We start from the raw sequence: 15,908 nt of genomic DNA, 5'->3' as shown, positions 1-15,908 counted from the left end.
ACCTCGTGATCACATAGGCTGGTGTGCTTCCTCCATGTGGGCTTTGTTGCTTCTGAGCTAGATGGCTGCTTGTTTACCTTCAAGCTTTTAAGGCCCCAGATGCTATATCTTTTGATAGCTGGGCACCATCAGCTTTCTTCACCACTTTGTCTTCAGCAGTTGTGTCGGGAAGGTGAACATCATAGAATGTCAATTTAATAGAAGAAAGTATTCCTGCATTGAGGGAGTACTTGAGTGGAGGCCCAATATCCTTCTGCTACCTAAATACTAAACCTATAAATATAGGCACATAGATCTATTTCCCCATCCTCATATATAAATATATTTGCATATGAACATGTCTTTATCTAGACCTCTATAAATGTCCTTTGCCTCCCAGCTCTTTCCTCTATTTCTCTTGACTTTCCTCCTGTCCCACTATCATGCTCAGTCCCCACCTGGGTTCCAGCAATTCCTCTTCGTTATATTACCCTTGATCATGCCCTACCAGGCCTCCCACACCCACCTCACCACCAATTTGGATCACTTGTTGTTCCCTTGTCCCTGGGTTTGTTAACAACACTTCCTTTCCCCCCACCTCCCCTTATCCCATGTCCTCCAGGAACTGTCAGTCCCATTGTTTTCTCCTCCAGATTGTTCATCCAGCCTATCTTATTTAGACAGATGTGCGGAGATAATAACATGCACAAAAACAAGTCAGAGCAAAACCAAGCAACAACATACAACAAAACAACAAACCACTGACAAAGAACAAAACAAAACACAAGAAAGAAATGCTTGTAGTTAGTTCGAGGATCGTTTGTTCGCCTTTAGGAGTGTTTTCCAGTCCAGTCTGTTGGGGCACCATGCCCTGGCCTCAAAGTCCACCTTTAACATTCCCTGGGGCCTTGCTGCTCCATTCCCTTGCTGTTCTGCTGCACTCCCCTAGTGCTTTACCTGGGTGTGGTGGGATCAGATCGGGTGCAATTCCTACACTGTCTCTGGTGTTGTCCCCTGCAGTGCCATGGGTCAGTGAGGGGCGTCATGTCTCATAGTGGGGCTGGCCATGTGGTCCTCTCTGTGGACTGGCTACTCTAATTGGGGTTATCGTCCTCAGGGCCTGGTGGGCGAGGATGTGCTCCACGCTCTCCAACTCCCCCTTCATCTGCTCCCGTGTGCTCCGATCAGATATGTTCCTCTCCCGGAGCTGCAGATTCAATGCCGTCCTTTGAAATAAATTCTTCTGGGGGGAGAAGACCCTTGTCCTCATGGCACAGAAAGTAGCCTCTTTTTCCTTTGAAGGCGCCCTAACCCAACTAAGGCAACTCTATTACTCGCTGATCACAGAGACCTATTGAAAGAAATTTTATTAGGAATGAACTTGTGCATGCACAAACTGGTAACAACACTTAGCAATGTATAAAAGATACACAAAACTCATTATGTATAATTAAGGGCTAAGCTGGCCTTGACTATGATAGCAAGTAATCCCCAGAATTTTAGCAGCTCAACATAAGTACTTAAAAACCAGTGCCCACCAAACCTATGGAGTAATTAGCTTTGAGATGGAGTTTTCCTCTACTCTATGGTCTGCCATCTGGAAGACATGACCTCTAAGTCATTGAAGAAGAGAAAGAGAGAAGAGGGACTTATGGGAAGCTTTGAAGGACTAGGCTTGGATGGAACTTATCACTGCCACATCACTCCCATTGACCAAAAGCCAAGTCCGTGGCTGACTTCTATCTGCTAGAGAAACTAAGAAATATAGAGTACAATGTGGATTTTATTGAGAAATCTCAGATTTTGAGATACCTTAGGTGGTAGAACCCCTCCCCATCTTCCTGGAGAATAAGTCAATGAAGTGGCTGACTTCTAGAACTGTCACCAAACTGACAGCAGTGAGAAAAGATGGTACCTTTTATTTATCTGCTCACCAGACCACCAACTCTTTCCAGTTCAGGCACAGTTACTGGGCACATCCTCTGATTTATACACAAGTTCTGCCGGGCCATATTCTTCCATTCATTGAAGATATTTGTTAAAGACTGCATTTGCTGAACCTAAATTAGATAGTTGCTGTGGATTGAATTGTGTATATATATGACAGATTATCCAAGCAAGCATGAGAAGCAGAGATGGAAGGGACAGGGGAAAGAAGAAATAGATTCCAAGATGCGTAGGGCTCTCCAAGAAAGCCAAAGTCAAGCAAGGACCTTCTTCCAGAGGTGGGAGAGAACACCTGTCCAAGGAGCCGAAACCCTGAATGGGGCTGCCACCCTTATTTCCACGCTGTCAGAAAGTACACTTCTCTTGGCCAAAGCCATCCACGTGTGGGATTTCTGTTGTAGCAGCAGTAGATAACACAGACAGTCCACCAAGAAGACTTTAATCAGATAACTTTTGAGCAATATAAACAGGTACATCTAAATGCCTGAATAAGGATGGAGGTGGGGATCCCAACTTGTCTAGCAATCACAGAAAGACATTTCACGTGGCAAAAATTAGAAAGTTGAACTATCCCAAATGATCGGGACCAAAAATCAAACCAAACTCACTGCCATTGAGTTGATGCCAACTCACAGAGACCCGGTCTCTATGACAGGGTAGAACTGCCCCTCTGTGTCACTTTTTACAAGGGCAGAAAGCCCCACCTTTCTCCCAGAGCGCGGCTAGTGTTTTCAAACTGCAGACCTTGCAGTCAACAGCACAAGGCACAACCACGACACCACCAGGCTCTTAGTGATTGGAAGCAGTGTGAAAATGGAACCCTCTTACACAGGTGGCCGTGGCACAGCTCAGTGTTCCTGCACATCTGGTCTGTTAGCGATGTTTGTTAAACCAACTTCTCGTGGTAGGTCTATTAAGACAACAGACTTCTGAGAAATGAGAGGGAAAAATTTACTTCCCTCCTCTCCTCAATAGGCTCAGCGCTTCCTGTTCCCATATTTTAACCCTTATGTAAAAGGACCCCCTCTCCCCTTCACCTAGAAAGTCTAAGGCCCAACTAAAATTTTACCACCTGCATAAAGCTTCTGGGTCCCCTAAAAAATGAGCGCTCTGGTGGTCATGGACTAATGCTATTGTTAACGTCTGTTGTAGGAAGGTAAGAGGGTGGGCGTCGAATTTAATTCCGTTTACAGTCCAAGCCGTGAAATGGAAAGGGAGTGACTCGGGGCATGGGGTCACCTGCCTCATCCCGATGTTCGCCGTGCAACTAAATTGTTCATCTTTCTCTGAGGTCTTTAAGGGCAAGAGCCTCGTGTTATTGGTTATATTTTCCCATTATGCAGGTCAGTGCCTGGTTGGTCCATAGTAAATTCTGAGCGTTAAGCAGAAATTCATTTCTCTTTGGTATATCCAAAAATGAGGAGCCCTAGTGGCTTAGTGGTTCCAGGTTGGGTTGTCATCCACAAGGTTTGCAGTTCAAAACCACCAGCCACTCCTCAGGAGAAAGACGGGGCTTTCTACTCCCGTAAATAGTCACAGTCTCAGAAACCCACATAGGCAATTCGATCCTGCCCTAAACAGTCGCTATGAGTGGGCATCGACTTGATGACAGTGAGGCTGTTTGCTTTTAAAATCTATATATTACTTACAGTGCCAGTGTATACAGCAGACACCCAATGAAAGCTTGTTGAATGAATTAATAAGGATAGGAAATGTAATGATAATGACTCTAGGCTTGTGTCGAGGAAAATATCATTTCTCATCAAAATCATCTGAGCAAGATCAACTCTGTGCGCTCTGAGGGCTAGATGGGTGCTGTGGGAAATAACACTGATGTTAGACCAAGTCCTTGGAAATGAGTAGGCTCAGCTGACAACCCAAATTGGTATGGGTACCATCTGGCGCTATGACTGAAGCATTTTTCATGCTCACTAATGAAGCACTCAGGCTGGCTTTTACAAGGGCCAGGTCACACCAGTGACTTCTATGGACTGAGCACTGAACCGACCTGCAGCCCTTGTCGAGGTTGCTGCTAACTTGGGCTGCCACTTCCTGCAGCCCATCGCCAGGAACTTGCCCTATAAGGAAACCAAAGACAAACTCCAGGGGAAGCGTCCTGGGACCTAGGCTTTGTGAGGAGGCCACCAGGGAGTACCTGACTTTGAGGGGAGATGGGATGAAAGGCTCTTTTCTCTTTGCTTGGCTCATTAAAGAAGCCCCGTGGCTTCGTTCCACCAGCCTGAGCAATCTCGGACAGCAGAGCCATCTGAGACCTGCACACAGGCAGGGGGATAAACGAAGAAGGTACTGATGCCAACACTGGCAACAAAAGCTGGCGTGCACTGCTGCCGCTACAAGGGTGTCCCTAGGAGCTCGGCTTTCCTGAAGGCAGAGCGAGAAGAGAGGCAGCCCCATTTGGAGTGAGGGATGGAGCGGACAGAAGATAACTCCTATTCTTTACCAGGAAAATCAGGGAGAACTGGAAGCCAAACAGAAGTGTAGAGAGTTGAAAGTTTTCATATAACAAGAGTTGCACATAACCAGAAAATACGCATTTGGTTGTTTTTTTTGTTTTGTTTTGTTTTTCAAGCTGTTTTCAAATCCCTCCTTTGGAGAGAACTTCTCCAAAGAGCTTCTCTGAGAAAGACCAAGCGGTGTGTTTTAGTGCCTTCCGGTTTCATTATACTGCATCCACTCTCATTTCTTCCCTTTCGTTGTCTGAACGTACGGCAGTGTCTAATGACAAAGAGATTGGTAAGGATCACAACAGAAAAGCCTTATCAAAATATAACGATCAACCCAAGCTGTATACGGAGGTATGGCTTTCCCTAGTAATAGCTAAAATAAACCTCACTTACCGAGTACCACAAACCACGCATAGCACTTTACCTATGTTAAACCCATTACTAGTACCGCCCCCTCTTTCAGTGGGTACCATTACAACCAGTGAGCCTTTAAAATGGAGAGAATTATGAAACAGGTCTAGCAACTGTCACATAGTCATCCAGAGGGTAAACAATTCATTCAGCCTTCAGAGATGAACACAGAGCACTTGCCTTAAATAGTCCACTGCACACCCTCTGAGATGTAACCTTGCCAGTGGCTCAGTGGCTACGGGGTCCTACCTCTCATTAAGCTCTGTCTGATTACTGAGAAGACTGCTTACCTTCCTTGGGCTTTGGTTTTATCTCTGGACACCGCTTCTCATCATTTACCTCTGTTTTGTTCTGGGGAAATCAGTTTTCAGAAAAGTTGCGCTGAGACTCCAGGGACACCCCATCCAACAGTCCTAGTTTCTGGGTGATTCCCGAATGCCTACCTGCTTCACAGACAATGCTTCCTCAGTCCCTTCCTGTGGCTCTTAATGTAGCCCACTCGGCACTCTTCCCTGCTAATAGTCTCCCATACCTAGTCTCTGCACTGTAATTAGATGCTTGGCCATAGTCATTCATTGTCTTAAAGTTCTTTTGTTAGTCTCTAATTTAGGCCAGTCTCTTCAGTATCTGAAATTCTTCAAAAGCAGAGACCATGCATATACTTCTATGTCCTCCCCCAGGACAGCAGAATTGTTGAGTGAATAAAAATGGACAAACTAAAACACCTTAGACTTTCATTTTCTCATATTCTCCTGACCCCAGTAAGACAAGAAGAGACAAGTTAAACTTGCCATAATGAGACATCAATATCAAAAAACTCTGGTCACTGAAGCTCAGAGAGCTAGCTGCTTGATGTTGGCAGGAGGGGGCCAGGGTGGGGTGGGAGGTAACACATCCTTTGGGACATAAAAGCTAGACCTTGGTAACTCCTCTAAATATTATCCTGTTTATTCCTTTATATCTTTTTTGCTATAATAAACCTGTATTTGTAAGGATAGAACTTTTCTGAGTGTTGTTATTCTATTGAATTATGAAGCCCCAGCAGAGAATAGAAAGCCCAGTTTTATCTAGCAGTGTATAAGGAGAGGCCATGAAAACCTGCAAGCTTGTGAATAATGTCTGAAACCTTAGACAGACTTGGAAGTCAGGAGGACTGTGCCTTTTAACTTGGGAGATCTGACCTAGACCTCTGGGGGTTAGGGTCAGTGGAGGAGAGACTGTGTTTGCAATTGATGCCAGAGAATTAGAGTTAAATTGAGAGTTACCATTTCTCTCAGAGAAGACAGAGACAGCCTTTATAGGTGGGAACCCTGAGCCCAAGGACCCACTTATTAAGGGAGATAAGCCATTGCATATATCAGACAGAAAAATGTTAACCTTCATGATGAGGGAGGGGAGGAGAGAGCTGGGAAGAGCCCTTGAAACGAAACATTCTTCAGAACTAATACACCTATGTAGACACTCGTGAAAAACAAAGAAAATGAAATAATCTTAAATTATATGAAGTTACTTAAATCCCCACTGATTAGTTTTTTTCTAGATTTCAGGTTCATAGCTAGAAATTAGAAAGTACCTCAATCTTGCTTTCAACTCAGATATTCTGCTTTACTGAAAAGACCAGAAAGATATACTTGCCAATCCCCCTCTACGTCAAAACCAGTCCTTTATTTGATCCGTGTTTAGCACTGCACTGTGCATTCCGGTATTCTCCACAGTGAAGAATGGCAGAGAACATGAGATCTAAAGTATACAGTCTTTTATTCAAAGATCCTTTCCATAATTCATTAATTATGGGATCTTAAACATGTGATGTAAGTATCTATGGTGACATAGTTCTTAATCCACCCAGCTGTTAGCCAGGAGGTTAGTGGTTCAAATGCTTCCATACGAAATTATCTCCTTGGGAGGTCTGAAGGGCCAGCCCCAAACCCAACTAAATGGACAGTCACCTCTCCCCCTAGAAGAATTTGCTTCAGAGGACAGCACTGAAACTACAGCTCAGGTAGAGGGACATCTCTGATCAGAGCACACAGGAGCAAATGAAGGGGAGAGGGGAGAGAGAATGGAGCACATCCTGGCCCACCAAGCCTTGAGGACGTTATTCCCACTCAGAGCAACCAATCCACAGAGAAGACCATATGGCTGGCCCCACTATGAGACACAACATCCCTCACTGATGCATAACCCTACAGGGGACAACACTGGAGACATAGTGTGGGAATTGTGCCCGATCTGGCTCCATCACACCAAGGCAAAACACTAAGGAACTGCAAAGGGAATCAAGCAAGCAAGGCTCGAGGGAAAACTAAAAATAGACTTTTGGGCCAGGGTGTGGCATCCCATCAGACTCAACTGGAAAACACTCCTAAAGGTCAACAAACAGACCTTGAACTATTAACAAGCTTCTTTTTTGTCATTGGCTTTTCGTTGCTGTTTTCTTTTCATTTGTTGCTTTGTTTTGCCCTGTCCTGTTTTTGTGCATATTATTATCTCTGCAGGTATCTCTAGATAAGATAGGATGGATAAAAATTATACAGGAGAGCACAACGGGACCGAGGGTTCCAGGGGGACATGGGAGGAGGGCGTGGGGGAATGGAAGTGGTGTTAAAAAACCCAGGGACAAGGGAACAACAAGTGATCCAAAATCAGTGGCCAGGAGGGTGTAAGAGGGCTGGTAGGGCTTAATCAAGGGCAATGTGATGAGAGGAATTATTGAAACTCAAATGAAGGCTGAACATGATAGTGGGACAAGAAGAAAGTAAAAAGAAAGAGAGGAAAGTACTAGGAGGCAAAGAGCACTTATAGAGGACTAAATACATGCATGTACATATGTATATATATATTTATATATGATGATCAGGAAATAGAGGTATTAGCATATATATATATATATAGTATTAAGGTATATATATATAGTATTAAGTGGACATTGGGTCTCCACTCAAGTATTCCCTCAATGAAAGAATACTTTGTTCTATTACACTGACATTCCATGATGCTTACCTTTCCCAACAAGATCACTGAAGACAAAGAGGGTGCATAAGCAAATGTGGTGAAGAAAGCTGATGATGCCCCGCTATCAAAAGATATAGTGTCTGGGGTCTTAAAGGTTTGAAGGTAAACAAGCGGCCATCTAGCTCAGAAGCAACAAAGCCCACATGGAAGAAGCACACTAACCTGTGTGATCACATGGTTTTGAACGGATCAAGTATCACACATCAAAGAACAAAAATCATATCATTGTGAATGAAGAGAAGTCCAGAGTGGGGACCCAAAGTCCATTTGTAGGCAACTGGACATCCCTTTACAGAAGAGTGGCGGGGAGGAGATGAGCCAGTCAGGGTGCAGTGTAGCAATGATGAAACATACAACTTTCCTCTAGTTCCTAAATGCTTCCTCTCCCCTCACTATCATGATCCCAATTCTACCTTACAAATCCGGCTAGACCGGAGGATGTACAGTTGTACAGATAGCAACTGGGACACAAGGAATCCAGGACAGATGATACCTTTAGGACCAGTGGTGTGAGTGGCGATACCCAGAGCGTGGAGGGAAGGTGGGGTAGAAAGAGGGAACCAATCACAATGATCTACTTATAACCCCCTCCCTGGGGAACAGACAACAAAAAAGTGGGTGAAGGGAGAGGTTGGACAGTATAAGATATGACAAAATTATAATAATAACTTATAAATTATCAAAGGTACGTGAGGGAGGGAAGATAGGGGGAGGGAAGGGGAAATGAGGAGCTGATACCAAGGGTTCAAGTAGAAAGCAAATGTATTGAGAATGATAAGGGCAACAAATGTGCTTGCTATAATAGATGGATGGATTGATGGATGGATGGATTGTGATAAGAGTTGTATGAGCCCCCAGTAAAATGATTTTTTAAATTATTTCCTTGGAAACTCCAGGGAACTGTTCTTCTCTGTCCTATTGGGTTGCTATGAGCCAAAATCAACTGGATGCCAATGGGTTTGGGGAGTATAATAGTTAACATTTCCAAAATGTCCAGTTCTTCTAAGTCATCAAGAAGACGGAATTATGTCTGCTGGACAAGTTAGTAGTGTCGCTGCTGGCTCACCTCAGGGCGCCTCGTGCTCACCTGGACCACTTTGCCTCTGTCCTTTAACCCCTCTGCTCTTTCCTTCGGCTTTGCTCTTGTTGTTTTCCATTTGGAAGCCTTCTTTGCAGATTAGTATTTGCAATCACTCTCTTATGGTGTAATTCAGAAATAATCATTTCTAAATCCTTAAGCTTAATTCCATCTACAGTTTAGAAAAGAAAGGGAACAAAAAAAGTTAGACAATAAAGGCATTCAGCTCAGAAATTATAAAGGGACGGGGGGGGGGGGGGAGCGTGTTGAATACTTCAAATTACCCCTGGCCTTAAAGCGAGTAATATAATATCGAGATTCTGTAAATCTGGAAGCACCATCTGGGAATAAAACTTGTGAAGAAACAAATCAGTGTTTCCTTCACTCCGAAGATACTTTTGCCTCAGGGATCATAGCAGCCCTGAGCAATTTGCAGGGCTGGGTCCTGAAGCAGTGGGGTGTTTTGAAGAGGGAGGGGGACAAATCTACCTAACTTTGAACTGGACTATGAGTCCCAATCCCTGATCGGGTGATCAGACTCACATCACATCAATTCATCTCTCTGAGCCGGTGCTCCTTAGGGCCCAGGTCAGGTTGATGCAATCGGACTTCTATAGAAAAGTGCCTGGTTAAGTTCATAGCAACTCTTTTCTTGAATCTTGTCACCATGGATGTCTTCAGGAAAGCCTCCTTAGAACTTGCTGGTACAATCAGGAAACTGCCTTCACCCTTTTTCTCCACTCTGGTTTAAGGAAAAAGAATTATTCCACAAGATGGCAAGAAAAACAAGTACAAGTTATCCTTCAAGCGATGGTGTGGGTTCAGGAACCACTCCATTCAATTCCCTACAACATCACTTCACTTTCAGTGTGGGCTATGAAAACGCAGACGTAGCACATAAGGTGGAGGAGGATTTGTGCTCAGGGAAGGAGAGGTCATTGAAAGATACTTCCAAGGAAGAAAAATCCAGTCGCATCTGAGTGGAAAGAAAAAAACAGCAGCAAAAGCTTTATCGAGAGGGGGTTCATGAGTTAAGCCATGAGGGATAATGGAACTTGGCGATCTAGGCACAGGTACTGCACAAACCAATGACAGGGGAAGTATGATCTACAGTCAGAAAAGCACACCGTTCGGTGTGGAGGAAGGACCAAGACTATGCCACATTGTCCAATAGAAATAATGAATGTACACATGGAACAGGACAGAGGAAGAGGTCAAGGAGGCATTACATTGAGGAGTTAAAAAAACAGAAAGCCTTGAAGCTACTGATTTGCTGAATAAATTCGTGTCTACCATTGCATGAGAAGGTGACCTTCAGCGAATGTACTAATTCACTGATCTTTACCCTTACCACATCACTATTATTGAGCTGATATTTTCCACTACATTCTTTACGTCTCTCCATTTTATCACTGAGTCAGCAAGACACTGATTGCAAAATTGGAAAGGAACCGTGAGGCAGTGACTTACGTGTAGGAGGCCAGTTTAGCCATAGTGTCCTAATCCTTACCAAACGGTTGGTTGCAAATAAGGTGTATGAAACTGTTGCAGGGGCTGGACAGTAACTATGCAAATAAGGTGCCTATGACCTACCAAGAGGATTGATTCATTTTGTCATCTCACTGAGCTTAAACGAGTCAATCCCATGGAGGCTCAGGGGGACTTCACAACTATCCAGAAGAAATGGAGGTTGTCTTTTAGGCCCGGAGTCCCTGCACAAAGAACCTCCTGGACACAGGAGACAGACGGTTAACACTGAAGATCACCAGAAACCATGAGAGATGGCGTGGCAAGAACGGCAGTGGCATGAGCAGCAAGAATCCAGAGACTGGCATGAAAAGGCTGGGGTGGGTTTCCCCAGCTGCAGTGGGCTCACCAACCCATGGAGCAAGACCGCCAAGTGCCCTTGGGCAGGAGGCACCCTGGGGGAGTAGGCTGCCTGTAGGCACTTACCAGTGACACTAAGGACTGCAACATCTGCCCAAGCATGGTAGAGTCCAAGACTTGTGATGGGCCCTGCTGAGAGTGAAACCTGCCTACCTGCAGGCACAGCAGAGAAGGAGTTGATCGGTTGGAAGCTACCCTGATTAAAGAACTGTACCCTGTGTCCTGAGTCATTCCTGTAATGTCCAAGTTAATCTTTTTATTTAAATCATTTTATTGGGGGCTCATAGAACTCTTACCACAATCTATCCATCCATTGTGTCAAGCACTTTTGTACATTTGTTGCCATCATCATTCTCAAAACATTTGCTTTCTACTTGAACCCCTGGTATCAGATCCTCATTTTCCCCCTCCCTCCCTGCTCCCCACTCCCCCATGAACCCTTGATAAGTTATAAATTATTATTATTTTGTCATATCTTACACTGTGTACCCCACCCTCCCTCCACCCTCCCAGTCTCACCACTGGTCCTGAGCGGTTCATCAGTCCTGGATTCCCTGTGTTTCCAGTTCCTTTCTGTACCAGTGTACATCCTCCGGTCTAGCTGAATTTTAAGGTAGAATTGGGATCATAATAGTGGGTGGGTGGGAAGCATTTAAGAACCAGAGAAAAGTTGCATGTTTCATCATTAATACCCTGCACCCTGACTGGCTCACCTCCTCCCGGCCACCCTTCTGTAAGGGGATGTCCAATTTCCCAGATTGTAACCTGCTACCTTTCTAATAAAGCCCATAATTGTGAGTATGGCCGAGACTTACTGAATTCAAGAATTATTGAATTCAGCAGAGAAGTAAAGAGTGCCATGGGTGGACTAGTTGGTGTCAGAATTGGTGAAAACGTTAGTGGGGGGAAGCATGCCTGACCTCCACCTCCTAGGAATCCCTTGGGCTGCTGTGTCTTCGCTCTCCCCCTGATGAAATTCGATGAGGTCTCGCTCCGATTCCAATTTATTGATGAGAACACTAAGACTTGGAGAGCCAGGCAAGGACTCGTGGCCAGCCAAGCCCTTATCTCTTGATACGCACCAGGGCTTTTGCCATCTCTCAAAGCTATCTTCCTTAATGAAATGACTTCATTTTCTCTTTTTTTCACCGCAGGCCTAGTTTTATCATTTGCATTGTTAATGTGCTTTGGAAAAAATTAAAAAGCGCCTGTCCTGAAACAGAGTAATGGCCTTGCTAAGCAGCCGCTTCCTTTAAACCACTTTCCTCTCAGAGACCGAAAAGATGACTTGGCCCTCGTCCAGACGCTTGGAATATTTAACTCAGTGGGTTACTTAGAACAAAGTGTGAAATCAGCATAATATTAGGGGACTCTAAAAAGTTTGTGAAATAATTCCACTCTAGAAATTTTTCCATGCATTTTCTGAAGCCTCCCCGACCCCCACCCTTTTCCACATGCCAGAGTGGGGGAAAGTGAAGCTAAATGAAACCCCTCTATTCAGGTAGAATCGCCTTCCGTAGAAGCCTTTGCAAATAGATTAGTCGATATGAGCAGGTGCTTCCTTGAGGCTGGTTGGATCTTAACGGGCGGAAGCTCAAAGAAATGGAAGTAAATGACACTGATATTTTCAAGTTCAAAAACACTTTGTTTAGTAAAGCAAACCTATTGCTGTAGAGTCCATTCTGATTCACAGCAAGTCTATCAGCCAATCAGAAGCGCTCCCTAGAGTTTCCGAGGCTGCCTTTGTTTACAGGCGCAGACAGCCCATCTTTTTCCTTTGAATCGGCTCGTGGGCTCAAACTGCCTATCTTGTGGTTGGCAGGCCACAATGCAACCTATTATGCTGGCAGGGCTCCCTCTTTATTCTGTACAAGCTCTTATATTGGAATGAAGCCAGTTATACATAAAGTGAAATTTTATAAAAATCTCCAAATGATTAAACCCATGCTTCCCATTTGCCACGGAGTCCATTCCAACACAGACCAAGTACATTTTTCCAACGTGGGAGTGCCACGCCTACAATCCTTAGGGTGCAGACTGTCACATTTTTCTCTCGCAGAGCATCGCGGTGGGTTTGAACTAATCCGATTTCAGTTAGCAGGTAAGTGTTTTAACCACCATGCCACCACATTTCCTTATCTGAGCACTTCCTAGCATGTGATTAGATGACTGTAGGAACTATGCTAGCAGACCGTCACAAACTTATTAGTTTTAAATGAATATATTTATTATGCTTTAATCCCCATGGGTCATAAATCCAGGCTTGACATAATGGACTTCTCTGCTTAGTGTTTTACAAGGTCAAAATCAAGGTGGTGCCCGGGCTGTCTTCTCATCTGGAGCTCAGAAACTTCTTCCAAGCTCACTCAACCCTTTATCAGAAGTCGGTGACTCCTGATGTCGGTGATATAGTAAGTTGTGCATTGGGCTACTAACCAGCAGCAGTTCTAACTCACCAACAGCTCCACAGGAGAAAGAAGAGACTTTGTGCTCCCATAAAAATGTACAGCTTTGGAACCCCACAGAGATAGTGATTAGGGTCCACTCAGTGTCAGTGAGTTCCATTTGGCTTTATAGTTGAAAGTATGGTTGTCCCTCTTTGCTTACCAACTAGTAACTAGGGATAGCTTTCATGTTTCCTGAGGCCAGCAGGAGAGCTTCTTGTTTCTTTTAAGCCCCCTGGATTTCATCAAGTCCACTCAATAACTCAAGGTCAGCCGATGGGTTCTGTTGTTGCTAGGTGCTGTGAGGTTTTCTCGGGCTCATATCCACCCCATGCACAAAAGAATGAAAGCCTCCAGGTCCTGCTCCAGCCTCACCACTGGCCGTATGCTGGAGCCCAGTGTTGCAGCCTCTGTGTCACTCCGTCTTGTTGAGGGCCTTCCTCCTTGTTGCTGTCCCTCTAACTTACCAAGTGTGTCCTTTTCCCGGGACTGGTCTCTCCTGATAACAGGAACAAAATACTGGAGACAAATCTCACCACCCTTGCTTCTAAGGAGCATCCTGACTGTACTTCTCCCAGGACAGATATTGTTTCTTTTGGCAGTCAATGAAATCTTCATTCTTCTTCTCCCACACCATAATCCGAATGCACCGATTCTTCTTCAGTCTTCCTTGTGCAATGTCCAACTCTCACAAGCATAAGAGGAAATTGGAAGAAGTATGGTCTGGTTCTGGGTCACCTCAGTCCTCAAAGTGGCATTCTTGCTTGTCAGCCCTTTAAGAAGGTCTTGGGAAGCAAATTTACTCAATACAATATGTTCGCTCTCCTGGCTGCTGCTTCCAGTGAGCACTGATTGTGAACCCAAGAAAGATGAAATCCTGGACAACTTCGATCTTTTCTCCATGTGTCATGCTGTTACCTCTTGGTGCAGTCGTGAGGGTTTGGGTCTTCTTTACACTGAGCTGTGATCCACACTGGAGGCTGCATCCTTGATCTCCATTAGCAAGTGCTTTGAGTCCGCCTCGCTTTCATCAAGCAGAGTTGTGTCATCTGCATGTCCCAGGTTGTTAATAAGCCTTCCTCGATCCTGATACCACTTCACTCTTTTTATAATCCAGCTTCTCTGATGATTTGCTCTACATACAGTATGAATAAGTAGAGTGACAGGCTATAACCCTGATGCACATCTTTCTTGATATTAACCCATTTAACATTCCTTTGGTCTTTCTATTCTGGCAACTGCCTCCCGGTCCATGTATAGATTTTATATGAGCATAAGGTAATGTCCTGGAATTTCCGTTCTTCTCAAGATAATCCATAATTTACTATGGGTCATAGAGTTAAATGCCTTTTCATAGTCCATAAAACACAATAAACATATCTTCTTGTATTCTCTGCTTTAGCCAAGATCGATTTGACATCAACAATAGTATACCTTAGCCCCCTCAAAGAAGATTAGTTGATTAGGGACCTTAATTCCATTTAAAATTCCTTTTGCCAAATAACATGACATAGGAGTGATGGTCTCTAATATGTATCAGATTTATGTTTACATATTTATGGAACTCACATGCTCCAGGGGAAGTAACTCTACAGAGCAGGTACACCGGAGTCCAGTAATTGTGGGATTCTACTTTAAAATTCTGCCTACTACAAGGTGTAGATAGTTCAGTTTCCTTTACAGTCTCTTCAGGAGATGGATAAGCTTTTAAAGGTTGCTGGTTAAATTAATGAATGGATGAACTAATTAAAATTTGTTTTCCCAGACTTTTAACTGTCTGGAGCTTATGTCTGGCCGTTGAAGACTTTGGCACGAACTATAATTAAGCATGGATTTCCATAAAAAGTGGCAGTCTATAACAAAGATTTGTCAATATAGCTGACACTTTTAGGGAGTAAAAATTTCATAAAATCAGTATAATGACAAATTCCTTCTCAGCCCTAATCTATTTATCAACAAGTATTTATTAAATAACCTTATATGTATCAAGCAATGTGTTAGGCTCTACAAAGAACAGACAAATTAAATATCAAACATCATCTTTTGTTGAGAAGTTTGCAATACAATGAGGGGATAGCTCTAATTTAACACCAGATTACATTAAACAATAAAATGCAGGGCTAATGTTTACATCTACATTGAATGGTGCAGCTTACTCATACTGTGGGAACACACAGATATGAGATGAAGCTGTATAAAAGAGAAGGTTCTAAATTAAATCAATTCTTAAAAGCTAGACAGGTGAGCAGCCTCTGCATGTTGGGACAAGATAGGTAAAGGAAATCAGTAAACTGGATCTATAACTTTGGGATAAGAATTGTCTGTAAGCTTCACAACACAAAGTTCAAAAGAATAACGGTGAGACAGGAGAAATTAGGCCTGCTCTGTTAGAAGAAGAAGCCAAACTAGCCATTCAGGGTTTTGAACATGACCTAAAGCAGGAAAAGCCCTGTATAAGGAAGCAAGTGTGAAGAGGGTTTGTGACATGGAATGAATGTAGTCATGGAAATCACAAAGGAGGTTAGCAAGTATCGGTGACAAGTATCTGGATCATAGGGGAGGATGAGGAGTAGAAAGTAAGATCAATAAGAGACACTTAAAATACAAATTTAATAGGATTTGATCTTAGACCTGATGCAGGGGATAAACCAGAGCTGGATTCTTTAGTGTTAACTTTAGATA

Source organism: Tenrec ecaudatus, chromosome 1 (assembly GCF_050624435.1).
Source record: "Tenrec ecaudatus isolate mTenEca1 chromosome 1, mTenEca1.hap1, whole genome shotgun sequence".
NCBI classification, from domain to species: domain Eukaryota; kingdom Metazoa; phylum Chordata; class Mammalia; order Afrosoricida; family Tenrecidae; genus Tenrec; species Tenrec ecaudatus.
Note: the sequence above shows the minus strand (reverse complement) of the source record.